The sequence below is a fragment of the Leopardus geoffroyi genome, chromosome A3 (assembly GCF_018350155.1).
Source record: "Leopardus geoffroyi isolate Oge1 chromosome A3, O.geoffroyi_Oge1_pat1.0, whole genome shotgun sequence".
In the NCBI taxonomy this organism is placed as follows: Eukaryota; Metazoa; Chordata; class Mammalia; order Carnivora; family Felidae; genus Leopardus; species Leopardus geoffroyi.
Genome location: NC_059336.1, coordinates 54717574 through 54740044, shown reverse-complemented (window position 1 = coordinate 54740044; position 22471 = coordinate 54717574). Strand labels below are relative to the sequence as shown.

The 22471-nt window shown below is 44.9% G+C and overlaps 1 protein-coding gene across 3 annotated transcripts in view; it reads left to right on the top strand.

The window, feature by feature from the left end:
• The first annotated feature begins 11093 nt into the window (after nucleotides 1-11093).
• NCK2 (NCK adaptor protein 2) overlaps nucleotides 11094-22471 on the top strand; it is a 154323-nt gene continuing 142945 nt past the window's right edge. For 2 of the 3 annotated variants that reach the window (XM_045445548.1, XM_045445547.1), the window contains exon 1: nucleotides 11094-11321. The gene's annotated coding sequence lies outside the window, so the exon portion shown is untranslated. The remainder of the gene's footprint in view (nucleotides 11322-22471) is intronic. The other variant, XM_045445546.1, reaches the window with a different exon arrangement.

The following is a 22471-nucleotide window of genomic DNA, read 5'->3' as shown; positions in this document are numbered from 1 at the left end:
CAGATGACATGATGGTTTTTTTTTAAGTTTATTTATTTATTTTTGAGAGAGAGTGAGAGAGAACACATTGTGAGTGGGGGAGAGACAGAGAGAGAGGAAGAGAAAGGATCCCAAGCAGGCTCCACACTGTCTGTTCAGAGGCCAATACAGGGTTCCAACTCATGAACTATGAGATCATGACTTGAGCTAAAATCAAGAATTGGAGGCTAACTGACTGAGCCAGCCAGTTGCCCCTACATGATGTTTTATATAGAAAACCTTAAAGACTCCATCAAAAAACTATTAGAACTAATGAATAAATTCAGTAAAGTTGCAGGATACAAAATCAATATGCAGAAATCTGTTGCATTTCTATACGCTAATAACAAACTATCAGAAAGAGAAATTAAGAAAGCAATCCCACTACAATTGTATCAAAAAGAATAAAATTCCTAGGGATAAATTTAACCAAGGAGGTAAAACTTCTGTACACTGAAAACTATAGGACAGTGATGAAAGAAATTGAGGAAGACAACAACTAAATGGAAAAACAATCCATGCTTATGGATTGGAAAAATTAATATTGTTCAGATATTGATTCTACCCTAAGCAATCTAAAGATTCAATGCGATTCCTATCAAAATTCCAGCGGCATTTTTCACAGAAATAATACAACCCTAAAATTCATATGGAACCACAAAAGACCCTTAATAGTCAAAGCAATCCTGAGAATGAGGACAAAGCTGGAGGCATCATGCTCCCTGATCCAAAACTATATTACAAAGCTATTTTTAATCACAACAGTATGGTACTGGCACAAAAACAGACATATAGATCAATAGAACAGAATAGAGAGCCTAGAAATAAACCCGCATACATATGGTTGATTTATTTATGACAAAGGAGCCAAGAGTATACAATGGGGAATGGACAGTCTCTTCAATAAGTGGCATTGGGAAAACTGGACAGCCACATGCAAAAAAAAAATAATACTGGACCAGTACCTTACACTATACACAAAAATTAACTCAAATTAGATTAAAGACTTGAACAGAAGACCTGAAACCATAAAATTCCTATACGAAAACATAGGCAGTAAACTCCTTGACCCCTATCTTGACCATAAGTTTTTGGATTCGACACTGAAAGCAAAGGTAACAACAGCAAAAATAAACAAATGGATCCACATCAAACTCAAAAGCTTCTGCACAGCAAAAGAAACCGTCAACAAAATGAAAAGGCAAGCTACTGAATGGGAGAAGATATTTGCAAATGATATATCTGATAAAGAGTTAATCTCCAAAATATATAAAGAATTGTTACAACTCAATGGCAAAGAACAATCTGCTTAAAAAAAATGGGCAGAAGATCTGACTAGACCTTTTTCCAAAGAAGACATACAGATGGTCAACAGGTACTTGCAAGACAAGAAATAGCAAGTGTTGGCGAGGATGTGGAGAAAAGGGAACCCTCGTGTATTGTTGGTGGGAATGTAAATTGGTGCAGCCACTACGGCAAACAGTATGAAGAGTCCTCCAAAAATTAAAAACTGAAATACCATGTGATTCAGGAATTCCAATTCTGGGTATTTATCCAACAAAAACAAAAAAAAAAGTAACACAAAAAATATGTGAACCCTCATGTTCATTGTGGCATTATTTACAAAAGCCAAGATATGGAAATAACCTAAGTGTACATCGATGGATTAATGGATAAAGAAATGGTGATATATATATATTATATATATATTAAATATATATAATATATATATAATATATATAATATATATATAATATATTATATATATAATATATATAATATATATTTACTTATATATATTATTATATATGTATATATAACATATATTATTATATATATAATACAAATATTATTCAGCCATATAAATAAGTGAAATCTTGCCATTTGCAACAACATGGATGGATCTTGAGGGCATTATGCTAAGTGAAATAAGTCAGACAGAGAAAGACAAATATTGTATGATATCACTTATATGTGGACTCTTAAAAACAAAACAAAACAAGCTCAAAGATACAGAGAACAGATTGGTGGTTGCCAGAGGCAGAGGGTGGGGGTATGTGTGTGAAATGCTTGAAGGGAATTAAAAGGTACAAACTTGAGTTACCAAATAAATAAGTTGCGGGGGGGATAATTCATGAAAGCAATTTAATAGGAAAATAAAATAAGTGTAATTTGTTAATCTTGGTTGTATTCTTCAGGCATCCTGTGAGACAATATTTGTACAACCGACCACAAGAGAACTTTCACATCCCTGTAATCTTTGTGACCTTAAATAAGCTTTTGGAGCTTTTTAAGCCTTATGTATAAGACGGGGATCATCACACCTCCCTTGCTGGGTTGTGAAAATCAGTGTGTTTGGCAAGTGGTAAGAACACAATAAATGAATACCCACAGCAATAATAATTACTTACAATATACATAGGTCAACATACTTGTATTAAAAAATATATATTTCTAAATAGTTTTACCCCACAGCATTCCTCTAAAAAACCAGTATTAACTGCCAATGCTGTATAAGATACTCTGGGGAATTCAAAGAAATTCTCTCTTGCCCTTCATCAGTTTGTCGGGCTTAAATATCATAAGGACATAAATGATTACAAATCAAGGCATTCTTGGCCAAATGCCCCAGCAGCAGTGTGGGGAGTAAGGGGAACTCCAAGCAGAGTTTACTGAATACTGAATGGAGACTGCTTTCGGAAGGGAGAGCGCCCTTGACTACCAGGTAGGAAACTACGTGGGATCCTTTCTTTCTCTTTCTTTCTTTTTCTTCCTTTTTCTTTCTTTCTTTCTTTCTTTCTTTCTTTCTTTCTTTCTTTCTTTCTTTCTTTCTTTCTTTCTTTCTTTCTTTCTTTCTTTCTTTCTTTCTTTCTTTCTTTCTTTCTTTCTTTCTTTTTAATGTTTGTTTATTTTTTTTAGGGGGGAAGGGGCAGAGAGAGTGGGAGACACAGAATCGAAAGCAGGCTCCAGGCTCTGAGCTGTTAGCATAGAGCCTGACACAGGGCTCAAATTCACGAACCAAGTTATCATAACCTGAGCCGAGGTCGGATGCTCAACCGACTGAGACACCCAGGCACCCCCCAGGATCATTTCTTAAACGGCCATTTCCATAAAATTTTCCATCAAATGCATGGACCACAGAGCTGTTCTGAGTGGTGCGGCACAAACAGCAAAGTGAGAGAGGTATCACATCACAGCATTTCTAAAATATACTTTCTCATTAATTTATTTGTGTTTTAGTAAAGAACTTCATTAATAAAAGCACCATTCTATTCTGCAATTCTCTAGTTGAGAATTGCTTTATATTTCAGAAGTCTTCCCTTTTAAAACAGACAGATAATAAATAGGGACACCTGGGTGGCTCAGTTGTTAACTGTCTGACTCGATTTTGGCTCAGATCATGATCTCACACTTCATGAGATTGAATCTGGAGTCGGGCTCTGTTCTGGTAGCCCAGAGCCTACTTGGGATTCTCTCTCTCCCTTTCTCTCTGCGCCGTACCCCGCCCCCCCCAACCTTTCATGTGCTTGTGTGCTCTCTCTCTCAAAATAAATAAATAAACATTTAAAAAATTGAATAACCAGCCTGTAGGTAACTGGAACCCTTGTTAACTGGAAATCCCCCTCTTTTGGGAAAAAAGTAAAGTGCAGTAAAACACATGAATTTCATTAATTTTTTAAAAAGTCATTTTGGCACGTGGCTCTGACTCAGTACAGCATCTACCCAATTTTCTATACATTTGGCACTGTAAAATTAGGATGCATGTTCAGAATGATGACTCTCAGGCTTTATGGGCACCCCAACATCAAAGAAAGACTCTTTTCACTTACTATACTGCATGTATTAAGGTAAGATATCGGTTTGCTATATATATATATATATATATATATATATATATATTTAATTTCAAATTATGCTCCAGCTAAAGGGGCGTTCTGGTTAATCCTTACCCAAAATGAAAATTTAATTTAGCAGAACACCTCCCTCCCGAGGCATCCTGATTAATTGGGGGTTTATTGTATCTAACAGAAATGTTTCATATGTGATATTCACCTAAAGGCAGATTTCAAAATGGAAATTTGAGTAAAATCCTCTTAGCTTTTCTAAAGTTATGGAGCTCTCTTAAAAGTTTTCCCATGTAAAATTAATTCTTCCCTGCTGCTAATAATCACAAACAATTTAAAGTTTGATCATTTTTATATTTTGGAGCAAGCACTCTTCAAGTTTGTAAGTTATAATGTATATGTCTATTACCACAGTAACCATCCCCGGACAAAATGCATAGGAAAGATTGGATAGTGTTTCAGCACACTTACTTGTCTTTCCTTTTCTTTTTATCCTAAATTGTACTTAGCTTTATACTATTACTTCACCTGTTTTTCTTTTATTTAAATAATTAGGTAATGCATTGCTGCTTCCTGAAGGCCAGATCATAGTTTCAAGCTGGAAGTAGGAGAATTGCATTGAGAAGACATAGAAAATGGCTTTTTTTCTTTTCTTCTCTTTTTTCTTCTTTTTTTTTTTTTTTCATATTTGTGACTTTTTTTTTTTTTTTTTTTTTTTGGAAAAAACTTCATCCCACCGGTCACTGAGAGATGGATTTGATGGGTTTCTAGCCTGTCCCCTCTTGACTCTGAGGAGGTAACGGGAAGGTACTTATGAATTTGGGTAAGAAATTATCACGCCATCTTGACTCGTCTTTCTGTCCCGTCCCCCTATGCTAGTGTAGATATGAAATACTGAAATCTGCAAGTTCTTGTTTTGAAATTCTTATGGTGAATTCATAAAGGCCGCTTTTCAGGTCTCAACACTAATGCTCAGAGTCCTCTGTTCCCTTTGGCCAACTCACAGAGGTGTGGAATTTCCATCCATGACTACAGATCTATGTAGTGTCTGCTCATACTGGGTCCAGAGGACCAAGGTGCTGGAGCTGCAGAGGAAAATCAGACTTGGGCCGATTCACACTGGGATGGATGCCACAGTTAAGGAGCAGTACGGATCATTACCCTAGTGGAATATTCAGGATCCAGAGCACTAATAGCTCTTCTCCCAGCCAAAAGTCACTGGAGGGCAGGAACCATGACTTACTCATTTCTGCACCTCCCATAGAACAAACTCAGTGTAGTAAGTCGGCAATAATGTTTGTTAAATTTAAGTAAATGCACAAAACCGGAAATGTTTATCCCTCACAAACCAGTTTACCTTGCTTTCCTATTACTGATATTGGCATCATCTTTGCGGACATCCACATCCAAACCCTCAGGTTATATTTGATGCCCATTTTCCTCTGCCACCCCCTCCCCCCCACATCCAATCACTTGTCAATTCCTCATGAGCCTTTGCTCTGAATTTCTCCTACACCACTTTCCATCCATTTACTCCACCCTAGTTTGAGTTATGACCTCTCTGAGTAATGCAAACGTGTCACCCCTCTTCCCACCTCTAGGTGTTCCTTTGTATGTGCACCAAATTAAGTTATCCTGCCCCCAAGCTCGTATGATGCCTGCACTTAACTACCATATCTCCTCGGTCTTATCTCCTCTGGATCCTTGGTTGGCATCCTCTGCTGGGGGCATTGCCTGTTCCCATGGAATTTGCCCACATTCCCCCTGTGCTCGAGGTTCTAAGTTCCCTCCACTAGGAATTTCCTCCCAGTCTCCAACGTTCAAAATCCTATAATTTGTTTGTATCATTCAGGGTTTTGGGTTGCAAGACAGGGAGGTACCTCTGGCTACCTTAAACAGAACAGGGATTTATGGGAAGAATATCAAGTAGCTTGCAGGGGCAGCTGGAGTTGCTGGAAGAAGGAGGGAGGACCAAACAGGTTGACACCTCTGTAAGGAAGTTCTGGGACCCTTCCAGTAAAAACAAACTGAATCTCCTTTTTCTCCTCTCTGCCACCCTTCCCAGGTTTGAAGTCCTGAGTTTGAAGGTTCTACTGGTCAATCCCAGACCGTTCATTCTTACAGGGCTTCTGGCAGTGGAGAGATGGAGAAGCCCACTCTGGTCCCACCAAATTCAGACAGGAGTCTCCCTAAAACTAGGAAGGGGGCTGGATGGAGGGGAGCCAAGGTTTCTCAAGGTCCATTCCCAATGCCACAACCTTTCGTAAAATCTAAAGACTCTTCTGACTCCCGGAACATATTTCATGTGGTGTCTTTCATGATAGGATATGATATGAGATGATATGATGATATATTATATTATATTATATTATATTATATTATATTATATTATAGTTGTTTCTGTCCTGGTCTTATCCTTCTTCTGAGCTTAAAAACTCAACTTATCCTTATTTCTCCTGAATTCTCTCTCATAATGCCTTGCAAATAGAAATATAAGGGATATGTTTAACTAAATTGAACATTATGAGAGAAGGTCCTAGCAAAGCTGAGATGGGTGTTTACCATGTGCCAAACACACAGTTGAGACACCATCACATGATCTCACTTAATTCTTATGACTTAAGAGTAGTTAGAGCAGTGTTACTACCATTTGAGATCCAGAGAGGTTAAATGATCTCAAGTCATGGGCTTGTAGGGGGGCTGCGGGCCTCTGAAGTCTGACCCAAGACCTTCAATCTTGCCTTGGGTTTCCCATGAGTCCAGTGAGGGGGCCAGAGGGCAGGTGGAATGCAACTCTCAGGGAAGGGAGAGGGACAAGGAATTCCTTCCTGTGTCTGCACGGTCAAGGCAGAAATTAGTGTGACTTAGTGGGGCACACAGAGCAGGGAGCAGAGTGATTGAAGCAAACAGCTTATGTTGGGACAGAGTCAACAATGAAATCGCTGTGGTAGGACTAAGTTGGAGAGGCCTTCTAAAGATAAGTCGTAGGGTTTCACCTTGGAGTGATTTGGTGGCAGGGGGGAGGTTTATATAGTTTACACTTTCAATACTTCGTTGTTGAAGATATTTCAATAGGAAAACAAACAGGGCATACTAATGGAGTAAACATACATTTTCAGACAAAACATCAGGTTGAAAGAATAGTCTCCCCCATGTTGGGTCTTACGGTGGGTTGAATGGTGGTCCCCAAAGATATGTTCATATGGAAATTGTGAATGTGATCTTATTTTATTTTTTTTTAATTTTTTTTAACATTTATTTATTTTTGAGACAGAGAGAGACAGAGCATGAACGGGGAAGGGGCAGAGAGAGAGGGAGACACAGAATCGGAAACAGGCTCCAGGCTCTGAGCCATCAGCCCAGAGCCCGACGCGGGGCTCGAACTCACGGACCGCGAGACCGTGACCTGAGCTGAAGTCGGCTGCTTAACTGACTGAGCCACCCAGGCGCCCCAATGTGATCTTATTTTAAAAGGCTCTTTGTAGCTGCTGTAAGCACAAGCACCTTAAAATGAGACCATCCTGGATTAGGGTGGGCTTTAAGTCCAATGGCAAGTTTTTTTATATATAAAATTTAAAAAAGATTTCTTTTTTTTTGAGAGAGAGAGAGAGAGAGCATGCAAGTGAGTGGGGAAGGGGCAAAGAGAAAGAATCCCAAGCAGGCTCCACGCTGTCAGCACAGAGCCCGACATAGGGCTCGATCTCACGAAGTGAGAGATCGTGACCTGAGCTGAAATAAAGAGTTGGATGCTTAATCAACTGAGCCATCCACATGTCCCCAATGGCAAGTGTTTTTATAAGAGAGAAGGAGCCAGAGGACACAGGAGATCTGGCCATGTGAAGACAGAGGCAGAGATTGGAGCGATGTTTCCCCAAGTCAGGAGATACCTGGGGCCACCAGAAGCTGGAAGAGGCAGGGAAGAATTCTCCCCTTGAGCTTTCTCAGAAAGCATGTTGACACCTTGATTTCAGACTCTGGCACCAGAACTCTGAGAGAATGAACTCCCTGTTTTAAGCCACACAGTTTAAGGTAATTTATTAAGAGGATCCCTAGAAATGAATATGCCTTTTAAGGCTCAGTTCCTCCACCTTCTTGGAAGCAAACGCTCAAGTCTTCTGCTGTCAGAGAACTTTTGAGGAACTCTGGTGGGCCATGGGAGCCATGGTTAGTTCTTGAGCAGGGGCTGGGCAAGATAGAAGCAGTTTTTAGGAAGGTTACATTGACGCTGATAGCCAGCATAAATTTGGGGGATGGAAGGAAACGAGTAATGGGGGGCTAGTTGGAAGGCAATGGGCGTACTGGAAAGAACAGGAATTTTGGAGTCAGGATCTAGTGCTGACCCCAGTTCCTTCACTTACTGCTTCCGTTTTTTTTCTTATGTTTATTTATTTTTGAGGGGGGAGGGTGGGCAGAGAGAGAGAGAGAGAGAGAGAGGGAGACAGAGGATCCGAAGCGGGCTCTGTGCTGACAGCAGAGAGCCCAATACGGGGCTAGAACCCACGAACCGTGAGATCATGACCTGAGCTGAAGTCGGATGCTTAGCCGACTGAGCCACCCAGGCACCCCTTCTGCTTCGGTTTTTTTCAAGTGCATAATGAGGATAATGTATCATGTGTGAGTTACAGATTTTATATGAATTAAAAAGTTACCTGAGGTGTTATTAGTAATAATGTAACAATTTGGATGGTGCCAGGGGAAAGGGAGAAGATACAAAGAGCTGTTTCAAGATCACCAGAACTCAAAATCATGAGGATTTAGACTGAGAGGGATCCCGAGGTCATCTAGCCCCTCTCCTCACTGTCCTTGGGGAGAGCTTGGAGAGAAGGAAGGAAGAAATGGAATTGCAGTGAGGTTTCTTCCTCAGGAGCTGAGATGCCTGCTGGACTCTTGGCCAAGCCTGAGACCGTGGGAGGAGGAGCTACTTTGGGAAGGAGATAAATTTCATTCTGAACCCGTGATATTGAAGAGACAATAAGCCACCCAGAGAGACTGCAGACAGGCTACGGATCTGGGAGTTTATCACAGAACATCCAGCCTGGAAGCATACAAAACAAAGATCAACTCTCTTTAAAAAACAAACAAAAACGGGGAGGGGGGTGCCTGGGTGGCTCAGTTGGTGAAGCGTCTAACTCTTGGTTTTGGCTCAGGTCATGATCTCTCAGTTTTGTGAGTTCGAGCCCCACATCAGACTCTGGGCTGGCATCTTGGAGCCTGCTTGGGATTCTCTCTCTCTCTCTCTCTCTCTCTCCCTCTCTCTGCCCCTCCCCCACTAGCTCTCCCTCTCTCTCTCTCTCTCTCCCTCTCTCTGCCCCTCCCCCACTAGCTCTCCCTCTCTCTCTCAAAATAAAGAAATAAATAAACTTAAAAAAAAAAAAAAGGCACACATTAGAACAAAAGCAAAGAGCCAAAGTCTGCTCTGGGAACGTTACTGTTAGAGGCTGGAAGGACAGCATGCTCTATAAGGACAGACGTGGAAGGTCAGAAAGGTAGTCATGTTAGATAAATGAAAACATGACTGAATTTCAGGTGATAGCAGAAATGCCATGTGCTTCTGAAAACTGCACAGGCTAAGGATTAAGACAGGGACACTGCGTTCTAGATAGAATAGTCTTGGGGACTTCACCTTTGTAAAGGAAGGAAGGGGAAAGAGGAGTTCAAGAACCACGATTCAGCGACAGTTTACAAAGCAGACAAGTTAAAAACTGGGTCACTGTTATGACACGTATTTTGGGTAAACGAATTTAAAATTGGGCCAGACCATTTATCATAATTCTGCTTTATTAGTAAGACAAAAGGATGAACTGAGGTAGTTTTTTTCCCAAGGTCAAAAAGAAGGAGGCTATCCAGATCCCTGCTCTGTACATCATAGCTACTTGCAGCTAGTGATCTACGGAGGGCTCCCTATGGCCAGGACGTGTGCCAGGGACAGGCAGACATAGGAGCTAAGTAAATGTGATCTCTCCATTTGATAGATTTTAGATCGGTTAAGAAACACCTGTGCAAGGGTCCACACTTGAAGAAGCAGAGAGTCAAACACCGTACTGTGACCTCAAAGTTATACTGGCTCTAGCTACCCTGCTTGGTTGGGGAACAAAGCAGGGGATGAATGATTCAGATGATACAGCCTCGTCACCTTGGGTAAATTATTATTGCTTTAATAATAATGAGAAGCCAGCAGCCTAAGAAAGAATCTCATTAACATGGATCCAGGCTATTCCGCCAGGAAATCAGAATCATTTGAATAGTAGGATTTCCTTTTGGGAAGCCATCTGGGAAGGCGATTGGAGAACAGACATCTGGATGCATATGCCCTGCTAAAGGAAAACTTGTCTTTCCCTTTCTCCTGGGTTTTAATCTTCCAAATTTGTTTCCAGGAAAGCCCCTACGTGTGGCCAGGTGACCGGACCAGTCCCATTACTAGGGACAGCTCCTTCTGGCGCCCACCTTGGGGCCGCTCCTTACAGGATTTTCCCTGGTGGGTGTGCTTGAGCCGGACCTCAGGCACCACAGGCTGCAGGGCTGAGTTTCCTCTCCTCCTCTTAAGAAGTGCTTCCGACGGGAATGATGGAGTACTAAAGTGTCTGTTTGGGAAAGTAAATAGATACAAGGCAAATAAATAAAAATGCCCAGAAGCAATTACAGAAAGGAAGTGACATTTTTATGTAAGTCACTTTTCTGATGGACAACAGGCCTTCTTTGCCGAGAGTGCCGTGGGAATGCTTCCGGGAGGGGGACGGTCGCCAAACAACTAGAGCGTCGTGATAAGAAAATCAAACAAAAAGAGGATGGAAAGGCCACCCGGCAGTCACTCGAGGCTGGAAGTTGCTGCCTTTATTTCCTCTCGAGTCCGCTCGCCACCCCCCAACCCCCCCGCTACTGCACTCCCCGAGCGGGCAGTTTGGGGAGCGGGGACCTCTGCTCCGCGTCCGCGCTGGTCCCGCGCCGCCCCCCCCCCTCCCCCCGTGCCCGCCGCGCCGGAGCGCCGGGTGTCCGGGCCGTGCCCGAGCCCAGCCGTGCCGCGAGCCCCGGCTCTGCCTGCGCGCCCCCAGGTGGGTGTCTGGCCCCCGCCCCGCGCGCGGGCCCGGGCCGGCCCCTGGGCGGTGTCGCGGCGCGGCCGGGGAGGAGCGGCGGGAGGAGGAGGAGGAGGAAGCGCGCGGAGGAGGCGGGCGCAGCGCGCCGGGGGAGGGTCGCCGCCGCCTCCGCCGCCGCCGCCGCCGCCGCGGGGATCGTCAGGCCGGAGCCGCGCGGCCGAGCGGGCGGCAGGCGGCGGGGAGGGCTCGGCGGCGGGAGGCTCGCGGCGGCCGGGCCGGCGGGGTCCGCCCGGGCCGGCAGCGTCCGCCGAGCGGCGGGAGGAGGGAGCGGCGCAGACAAAGAGCGGCGCCTGGGCGGGCGCTGTGCGGCCGCCGCCCCGGGACCCGCGCCGCTGCCCTCCGGCCTCGGCGGGCGGCCCACGGCGAGGTAAGCGCTAGCGGCGAGCTCCGGGCGGGAGCCGCGAACTTGGGCCGTGCGGCGGAGTTGGCGCGCGCCCGGGGAGGGGTCGGGGAGGGGGGCCGGTGCCCTCGGCGCCCCGCCGGTGCCCTCGGCCCCGCCGCGGCCTGGCCCCCCGCGGCCGCAACTGCCCGGCACCTCCCGGCTCCTCACCTTCCCGCCCGCCTTCCGGGCACCCCCCACCTTCTCCGGGCCGGTGCTGGGGGCGGGGGTGCCGGCGAGGGCGCGGGGGCCTGGGCGGCGCGTTCCCGGGACCGGAGACCACCCCGGGCGCGTGGGGTCGCCTGGCCTGCGAGCGGGCGGCGGGCGCGGAGCCAGGAGCAGGCGTGGGACCGTGCGGTGGCCGGGGTCGCCGGGGCGTGAGTCCCCGGGAAGAATAGCCCGTTTCGCGCGGCCCCAGCGCAGGGACGCGGGAGGCCGAGCTCGGCCCGGAGAACTTAACTGTGTTTATTGCAACTATTTACGATCCCGCACAAAGCTGCTGTCACATCGCATAAAGGAGGTCCTCGACTGGGCGAGGGGCGCTTTGTGACGGGTTCCAGGCTCTGCGTCCTGTCCCAGATTTACATGACTCTGTTACAGCCACCTGAAAGAAAGTTTCTCACATCGCTCTGCCCTCTCGGTTTATTCAGGGCGATTTAACCACCAAGTGGTTCTGGAAGAATTTGGTGTGCGATTTTTAAGGCATTGAAGGCAACTCCCTTGTGAGTGCAGTTAGCGTGGCATCGTGCGGAGGTTATCTAATTTGCAAAACGCTTTAATTTGGAGACAATAACGATCGCCTTGGAAGGTCTGCGCGGGATGCTGGGGGTTATTGGCCGAGGAACATCAGGCACCTGACTTTAGCATTGTTAACAGCTTCAGGGACAAAGCAGGAACGCGTGTAGAGCGGGCCTGTATCACTTCAGACAATTCCGGTTGGCAGTTTCCCCTTTATTTGGTTTTGTTTATTTTGCCAACAGGTTTAAGGCTGAATCTGCCAAGTTTGTGTCTGCATAAGGGAATGAGCAGGCCCCAGTGGTGGGCCCTAGGAGCTTAAAAATCTCGCTGGCCCCTCCTTCTGTTGACCCAAACAGAAACTGAACCAGCGAGGCCAGGGGGTATGGCTGGCCCTGACCTGCAGGCAGGAGAGGCCCGTCCAGGCCCATCCCCAGCGTCTCCCGGCTTCTGGGAAGGGATTTGGGTAGGAATGAAAATAATTCGGGTGTGTTTCATACCACTGCGTTTGATATTGTTAGCAGTGCTTTTCAAATCTTGAAATGACTGAAAATGAAATTAAGCAGGGCTACTTTAACTTATCAAAACAGATCTAAACTTTGCTTCTGAATACTCTCTTACCGGGCGTTCCTCGATAGATGGGTAAATTAATAACAGGATTCAAGCATGTGCGGTTTTTGTATAAAGAGAACGGCAGTCTGTGGATGCTTGGAGAAGAAATGGGCTTAAGTGGGAGAGGGAGCTGTTGATGTAGGTTTTTAAGTGTTGGGAGCAGGGATTTCCTGAAAAACGGGTGTTAATGGTGCTTGTGCAGCAGTGACCCACAAGGGAAAATCCTACCTTAATGAATTCTCCCCTTGAGGTTGATTAGATATGCACTTTTGATTGGAGAAAAAGGCCGGATGTTTGTGGTCATCTGGCTGGCAGCTCCTTGAGGCTGAAATTGAGAACTTTAAGCAAGTGGGGAGCTTGTGGGAGGTGCCTGACTCTGGCTTCCTCTCCTGGAGGCCTCACCTGGGCTCCCAGCATCTCCGCTGTTAACCTAAACAGACGCCACCACTGATCATTGAGTTTAGTATGAAATTGGGTGTCAGATCACCACCTTACAACTGAGCACTCCATCACCCACCTCTGCCCACTTGTGGAGAAAGTGGCCCTTTTTAAACATTTGTTTATTTATTTATTTATACTTATTTTTAAAGATATTATTTGTAAGTAATCTCTACACCCAACGTGGGGCTTGAACTCAGACCACGAGATCGAGTCTCTTGCTCCACTGGGGAGCCAGCGAGACGCCCGGAAACTGGCCCTTTTTTAAATGGGCGGGGCTTATTTAAGGTGCATTTCTAATAGTTGGGCTCAGTTTCCAGCCTTTGAGTTTTGCTTTATTCCGTGCTGTATGCTTAAATTCTCTTCATCTCTGAAATCAGTGACCCTGCCCTGTCATTTGCATTGGGGGATTATTGAGGTTTTCCAACCAACAGCAGATCTTATGTACACAGTATTTGAGAAAGGCACTATCATCCATATTAAATACACCGGAAATCTTCCTTGCATGAGCACAAACTAGATAACCTTTTAAAATACCCTAAAGACTCCCTGATTGCCTGGAATAACCTGTAGTCCTTTACTTGATCACTTGCATTAGCTTAATTTGCCCTGGCTAAATGAGGCTGTGTTGCTCTCTGGGACACACAGGCTTCTAACTGCCCAGACTGACTTACAGTGTGCGCTGGGGAGAGTGTGCTCGTGGACATGATTCTCCATCATTAAAAATGAGGCTGGCTAGCTGAGGAGCTGAAAATTGCTTGCTTCAACTGCACGGGAGGGCAGTGGACAATGCTTGGGGAAACTTGTAAGCTAAACTCTTTTCACAAATGAACTGGAAACTCCCCACGGCTCACCCCAGAGGCTTAGGGAATTAGTCTTCCCATCCAGAGGGAGAGCAAATGGCGCTTCCAAATTGTTTCTCTTTCCTCAGATAAGTGATGGAAACCCTTCATGGCATGTTTTTACAGGGCCTAAGCTACAAATGTTATCATGTATGTTGTTAGATGCCTGAGTTCAGGCAACTTTGAAAGAGGTCAAGATGGCCTTTTAACCGGTTGTCAAAAGTATGCAGCTTAAGTAAAAATAGTTTCTTATGTCTTTAGGCTGCTTTCGTAACACAGTCGTAAAAATTAGAGTGTTCTTTCTTTTCCTTTATTTTACTTTGAACAGATCCCAAAGTACGTATATTTCTGAAGGTGTAATCGACGTTAGCAAGTTATACCCCTCAACGCGCACACACACACACACACACACCCACACATCACCATCTGCCCTGTGGTTTCGTGTGTTCATATCTTATACATGTGGATGCCCAACAAATATTAAACACATGAATATTGAATGCTGAGCCTGTTGGGCAGTTAGGGCTCTTGTTTCCACTGAAACGTGAGTAATAAAAGATCTCCAGAATCTTTGTACCTCTGCTCAGAACCTCTGACCACGGGGTGGCTTTGTCCCCAGGATGTCTGGACAGTTGGGTGAATTTGGTCTGGTGGCCTCTCCATTTGGTAAATTCTTGGTCAAATGCATCATTTATAGTCCTGAAGCTAAACTTAAAAACAAAAACAAACAAACAAAAAAAAAACACGAACAAAAAACAAACCCAGTTGCACACCCACCCGGTGGTTTGGCTGCGTATATTACTTTTCAGTAGATTGTCCGTGTCAACTTGAATTGGAAACTCTGGGCAAAGCGTTTGTCCTCCTGGCCTGGTACGTTAATTAGTCAGTTCCACCTTACTTTTTTCTCCTGCTTGTATTTTTATTGGTTTTAAAAGGAGAAGCTTCAAGGACATTCGGAGTTTAAATATTACAGTTTCCTCTTGAGATAGTTTTGCTGGTCAGTGCTTGAATGAAGCCCCAAAGTGTGATAGTCAGGTAAGAATAGATACTAACTCGTATGTTAATGTATAGTTTACGGATTGCTTTCCACAAAGGCCGTCCTATTTAATATTTGACATATCATGGTAAAATGGGCTCTGGCCCTTATTTCTCTGTGAGGAGACTAGAGCTCAGGGGCAACCCCAGGGATGATGGAGCTTGAACTTGAGTATAAGTCCTGCCCTCCAGAGCCCTTGGCCCTGCTAAGCAGGCAGTAGATAAGGAACGCCAAAAGAGTGCTGGATAGATGTTTTTATGAGGCTGTTGATCTAATAGCATGTACCACTAATGAAGTGAAGCATCGTAGACCTTGCGTGGATGCCTTTGCCGTGTTGCACATGTGAGCAGATAGTGGTGGGAGCAGATTCTCTAATGTGAGCTGGCTCTTTGAAGACGAGCCGTTTCAGGGGAGGCAGACAGGAGCGGTTACAGTGAGCTGTTGTCCTTGCTTCATTGCTGGGAGCCAGCATTACCTTGGAAAGGCTCTGCAAGTTGAAATGTGCTTATTCACTCTTAGCATGTATCTCGGTCTGCTCCGGATGCCGTAACAGAAGCACACAGACTGGGTGTAAAACCGAAATTTATTTCTCACAGTTCTGGAGGCTGGAAAGTCCAAGATCAAAGTGCTGGTAGTTTCAGTTCTTGGTGAATCTCTCTTCCTGGCTTGCAGAAGGCCACCTTCTCATTGTGTCCTTGTGCTCTCTCGTTTCTGCTTGCAGAGAGTCTGGTGGCTTTTCCTCTTCATCAGTCCTGTGGGATTAGGGCCCCACCCTAAGAATCATAATTCCCTCCTCAAAGGCTGTCTCCAAACTGCCACTTTGGGGGTTGGATGGAGCTCCAACATATGAATATTGGGGATACAGTTCATAACAGTGTGTAACGCTGTGTTCAAAAACAAGGCTGATTGTTTTAGAAAGTCCTATTGCTTCCCTCACCCAGATCTGGAATCTGCTTATTGGAGAACACCTGCCAGGGATGGTTATAGAGCAGACCTAAGGAGGGGATGGCAGTTCATTATTGGTCATGCAACCTCCAAATAGGGAAGGAGCCTGGGCACTGGGCTTTTAGATGCTGGTCAGGTTTTAGGTAGAATGATTAAGGAGAGAAATCAGTGCTGACTTAATCCATTTATGGATGCTTCACCTCAGTACATGTAGGTTTTTTTTGGTATCAGGAACAAGATAAAATATCAGCTATAGGGAAAGCATTGGGTTTGTATGGTAATGAAAGCCCGTCCTGGCCCAAGCTGTAGAGAGCCAAGTGGGAGGGCTGCGCTGTTCCCTCTGGGCCTGCTGTTGCTGTGAATTTGTGGGAGCGGGGGAGGGGCAGTGGGAGAGGGAGAAAAAGAATCCCAAGCAGGCTCCCCCTGGGATGGGAGCCTCACACGTGGGGCTCGAGACCATGACCTGAGCCCATAGGGAGTCAGATGCTTAACCAGCCGGGCCACCAAGGTGCCCCATGAAATTAATTATTATTATTTTTTTTTTTTAATTTTTTTTTTTTCTTCAACGTCTATCTATTTTTGGGACAGAGAGAGACAGAGCATGAACGGGGGAGGGGCAGAGAGAGAGGGAGACACAGAATCGGAAACAGGCTCCGGGCTCTGAGCCATCAGCCCAGAGCCCGACGCGGGGCTCGAACTCACGGACTGCGAGATCGTGACCTGGCTGAAGTCGGACGCCCAACCGACTGCGCCACCCAGGCGCCCCAATTATTTTTTAATGTTTACTTATTTTTGAGAGACAGAGACAGAGAGCTAGGGCGGGGGAGGGGCAGAGAGAATGGGAGACACAGAATCCTAAGCAGGCTCCAGGCTTTGACCTGTCAGCACAGAGCCCAGCTGCTCAAACCCATGAACCGCGAGATCATGACCTGAGCCGAAGCCAGACGCTTAAATCGACTAAGCCACCCAGGTGCCCCCCATGAAATTAATTTTTATATTTTTTATCTTACCCAATAAATCAAAAATATTTTTATTTCTATGTGTAATCAATATAAAACCGTATTAATGAGATAGCTTACCTTGTTTTGCTTGTGTGCAGTCTTTGAAATCTGGCACGTATTCTGTATTTCTGGCACACCACATTCCTTCTTTCCCTTTGGAGTGGCCAGAAGCCTCTTGAGGTTAGTAGTGGCTGCCATATTGCAGAGGACAGGTCTATACTCACTTTAGGATTTCAGCTTCATCTCTTCTGTATGTCTCAAAGTTGAGATAGCTGAGGAGACAGCATGGGCACAATTCAGAATAATAGTAATGGCAATTATTATTATTCCTTAGCGGGAAAGGTCTCACCCTTGTAGATCTAGGGAATAATGTACTATTTCCTACGCTTGATAAAGTCAGATTTGGCTACATGTAATCAAAATACTTTGTCCAGTTTACAGATATTTTTAAAATGTGTTTTGAATTCTCGAGGGTAAGTTGCCAACTTAAAATAACTTTTGGGTGTTAGTGTTCAACATATTTCTGATGTACATTAAGTGATTTATAAGTACAAAAGCTAAAATCGTATTTTCTTTAGTGATCGTTAGCTTATCTGTTAACACATGCACACACAATCTCATGTTGTAATTACTGGTCTGAGCACTTTATACAAAGTAATAACTCATTGAATCCTTTCAAAAATTAGGTGTAGATACTGCTAGCAAATAGTGGATGTGGAACTCAACCTCAGGCTGACTTCTGAATCTCTGGTCTTATCGACGAAGCTAGGCCACCATCTTTTTGTTAAGATGTCTCTGAAAATACATAAACAGAGCCATAAACTTTTATTAGGTATAAGATTTGAGAAACCTTGATGGAAAACCATCGATAAAGAGTGGAGCTTGGGTATTAGTTCATACTGGAACTTCTTGTATCAGCCAGGCAGTGGAGGAAGCCCTGAACTTGGGAAAGACATAATGAATACAGCTGCTCCAGGGGTCATGAAAGGCTAGCTGTGCAGGGTCACAGAGGAGCATTACTGGGCACCCTTGGCCTTGCTTCTCCTCTCAGCCCCTCCTTGCTGCATACCACGGGCCATTGCTCCTCAGATGGGCAAACTCTCCAGCTCTGAGGTGGGCATCAGTATCCCTGGGAGGGCTTGCCTTAGACCTCAGATCGCTGGGCTCACCCCAGAGGGTCTGACGCAGGATGCGCTTTTTTGCTGAGTTCTCAGGTGGCCTGTGATGGGATGGGAGCCGCACGTTGAGAACCACTGTTGAGGGATTTGCAGTATAACACGGGGTGAGTGAGGAGGTTTCTCTGTTTGATGATAGTAGCAGTATTTTAATTTGAGAGTGGCCCACAAGCCTGCGTGCAGGTACTATTGTGCAGGTCTCTGCAGCTGGCTCCTTTGTAAATGGCTGTGTGGGGGGCTCCCCACCCAATTTCCACCACTGTGGGGACTGACGAGGCAGGACTGAGTTTTCTTGTTCTTCCACTTAGTTCCTGAGCGCTTGTTTTGTTGGGATATCTTTTGGGAGGTCATTGTCAGTTGCTGCTGTTTTTTTCTTAATGAGCTCATGTTAGAGAAGGTAGGTCGGTAGGTACTTGGAGCCTTGGAGCCCAACACACCAAATCCTTTTCTTTTGTGCTTTGGTGAGATCTGTGCAGGTCTCAAAGAATCCCAAAATGGCTTTGAAAATCTACTTCTTGGATCATGAGAGGGGCCAGGTCAAGTGTCAGTCTGGATTTTCGGAAGGCTTCTCTAACAAGGTTCCAATGGGAGCTTTGACGTTGGTAGTCATTCCAAGTAAGACCGTCCTTAATACACCCTTCTGTGTTTGGAAGGCCCTTAGGGGCACTCAGAGCATTGGCTAGCTTTTGCCCAGGGCAGGTGGAACTGAGATAGAACCGAGAGTCCGGTGCCCCTGTTGGGAGAAGTATCCATATGTCTGTCCTAAGACTCAGGAACACAGTGGTTTCAGATGCTCCACACCTTGGGCAGCTTCTTTGAATTCACAGTCTTAGATTTGCCGTCCAGCTGTCTCCCCCTGGCCAGCTCTGTATGTAGCATGTTCCAGGAGGAGTAGCAGCAAAGATTTATTTATTTAAACAAGCTTAATAATTCTCCCAGCAGCAGTGGGGGTGGCCAGCTAGTAAGAAATGTTACCAGAGGCTGAGGTCGCAGCGAGATGCCTAGAAAGTGCCAGTGGCTGTCTTACCAGACAAAGCCCATCAATGTCTGCATTGATTTTCCTTAGAGGATGGGGCTCAGTTTTAATATCTTATGAATTTTGGCTGAATATTTAAGGATGTCTGCAAGTCAACAAGTATTTTAATTATGTCACTTATGAGCCTGGCTGCAGAAGAGAAGAGCAGTTCCTGTTCTCTCCTGCCAGCTGTGTCCATTTTAAGGACAATCATTCTAAAAGCTTGTTTCCCTGTTTGCAAGTCTTGTTTGTGTTGGGTGGGGGTGATGGGGAGAGGTCTGAATGGGTGATAAACAGCCCTCTTACTGCTCTGAGTGATGGAAACCAGCTCGGGGACATTGACATAAAAACTGCAAGCTGCTGGAGAATTTTTAAGAGACCAAGAAATAACCAGGGATTCAAGGAGTTATTTTAGAGACAGTTGCAGGAAATTTGACGTAGGTGAATAGTGAATTTTCATCAGCCCCCCTCTTTTTAAAGAAACCTATTTAGGAACAATATCTGGCAAGACAGATACAAAAGCAGATCTTTCTTTGCATCCTTTCGCTTCTCCCCTCCATGTTTCACCTTTGCATGCGACTCATTTCGTGTACACCCCCACCCTGACCATTTATCTTAAAGTCAGTTTTCCATCTGTCTCCATTACCAGCATGCGTATGGTTTTTCCTTTACGTGCTTTGGTTACTGCCCTCCTTGGCCCTCCCTAGCTTATAGTTAGGAGCTCCTCCTGCCACCCCTTTATTAAGCCATCTCGTGCCTTCCCATGGTTTCCTTAGTAGGTCTGTTTTAGATGGCTCAGTAGGTGAGACCCAGTGGCGACTGTAAGCAAACCATGCCGTTATCCTCTAAACAGAAAAAGGGGAGCAGAGATGACACTCAGCTGGCCGTCATAATTTTCACTTTGAAGCATGCCTGGGGTAGAACGGAAGCCCACTTGATGCGGCCTAGATTAAGGCTCAGGTGTTTAATATGTTGCTGCTTAAACTTGATTGTGCCATTCCCTCAGCGCTGGTCAGGAAGGCTCATTCCACCTTCCAAAAAAGAGAGGTAGGTTCACTTTTTGTCCCTGTCTCAGGTCGGTGAGGGTTACATGTTGAAGGAAGAAAATACGTTTTTAACATGATGGCGTATTAATATGTGCAAATCCCCATCCATTTTGGGGTCTTAACTGGCTGTTAGGTATGGATCAAGAAATAAGAGCACTTCACTTTGGCAAATATGTTAATTGTTAATATTTTTAAAAACTTAATTGAGACTTGGACCTCCAGTCCTATATATAGATGAGTGGTTCTCAGCTGGGGGTGATGTTGCCCATATGGACATTTGGCAGTGTCTGGGGACATTTTCCAATTATCTTGACGGGGGAGTGTGCCTGGTGTCTTAGTGGGTACAGGCCAGGGATACTGCTAAGCATCTTGAAATACACAGGGCAGCTCCCACCCCAGAAAATCTACTGGCCCAGAATGTCAGTATTTCAGCAACCTTCATGTCAGTGAACACTTCCCTCCTTTACTCAAATCCTTAAATTAATGGCACATATATTCTTTCACACAGTTGCCCATATGGAGATAATTTTTTTCATCCATTTTTATAAACATGAAAAATATCTATTTAGAGAGCTTGACAGTATTTATACATCTTGCAGTTATATAAAGGAGAAACCTCCTTTAATATAACTGACTTAACCACGGTTTATCTTTAATACTGTTGGTGAAGTGTGGCATATGTTGGTTTTTCAAATTGTCTTCTTCTCCATGTTTGGACCACGTAAGTATAAAACGTCGATTTGTAGGAAACCTTTTGAAATCTAGCTGAACCGTGATAAAAACATACTCTCCTTAGAATGTCCACTTACAAGGAAGTCATGGAGTCCCTTGTCCATTGTTTTTAATAACTAGTCAATTTTCAGAGTTTGGTCCACTCCAAATCTGTCTGCCTAGCTCAGAATCCTTTTAATCGGTGGCTATCCATAGGAAAAAAAATTTTTTTGTAGTTGTTATGGCTAAAGTTCGTAAAATTCTAGGTTCAACCTGACAATCATTGGACTGGTCACATCTGTTAGCTTTCAAATGTTTCATTTCCATCTTTGTATAGTTCCGAAAAAGAAACTCTTCAGGGGAGAGCGAACGAAAATACCGCAAATGAGACCTTATCCAGGGAAACGGAAAGAGAAAATTATAATTTGGCTGTTAGTCTCTGTCCAGGTTAGTGGTGGAGGTGCCTATTAGCTGGGCTGGAGTATGACGTTGATGTCTCTGCTTCTTTTTCTCTTCAGACGAAGACTCTGACTTGACAGAGTCCAATAAGCCCAGAAATTAAGAGGGTGGCCAATTAGAAGTTTCCTTGGCTATATCTAGATCTATTTTGTATAAATCACTTCCGGCTATACTGCTCTTCCTTTTTACTTTGTTGCTTCTTCTCTCTTCCTGTTCAGTTATGGGGATAAACACAAAATCAGCACTTTGTAAGTCTTTGAACTTTTCTTGGTGAAGATTGTTAAAAGGCACAATCAGTCCTTTCTTTTTTCTAAATGCTCCCATCCTCACGTGGACTGGGGAGGACCTCTGAAAGGTTAACAGTAACTCCTTCTGACCGACTTGAACCTTCTAGGTGTGAGCTCTAAAACAATGCAACCTATCTAATTGTTCTTTGCAGGCTCCTATCGTTTGATTCTTACAGCAGGGGTGGAGGGAGGCAAGTGTGGTCACTACGCCACTGAGTGAATGAGAAAAGTGCAGGTCACTGGGCAGTGGCTAGCCCCGGGGGTCTTGTGAGTGGCCAAGGGGATCCCCAGGCCCATGCCCTCAGCAGTGCATGGGGTCTGGGTCGTGTGTGTGAGCTGCTCTAATCCAGAAGCTGCAGACTCTGGACTTCCTTCCTGCTTTGTGTGTGTATGTCTCCTCCCTGAAAGTGAAATGTTTGCCTTTATGCAGTAACTTCTTGACTTATGATTTTAATAGGAGCTGGAATCACAGTATCTTTCGGAACTTCATTAGCAGCTAGCCTCGGTTTGAACTTCAAAAATCTTGCTTTGAGCGAGGACTGGACGGGTCCTCTCCTTTTCCTCTGCTGCTAATTTATCTCACGTTGTGCCTCCAGCCCTTAACCTCCCAACCTCTATTTTTGTCTTCTGTGAAACAAGGCCTTAGGGCTCCTGTTTTTTTTATTTTATTTTTATTTTTATTTTTATTTTTTTTTGAGACAGAGAGAGACAGAGCATGAACAGGGGAGGGTCAGAGAGAGGGAGACACAGAATCTGAAACAGGCTCCAGGCTCTGAGCTGTCAGCACAGGGGGCTCCTGTTTTTAAAGACCTTGCACAGCCCTGCCATTCCCTCTT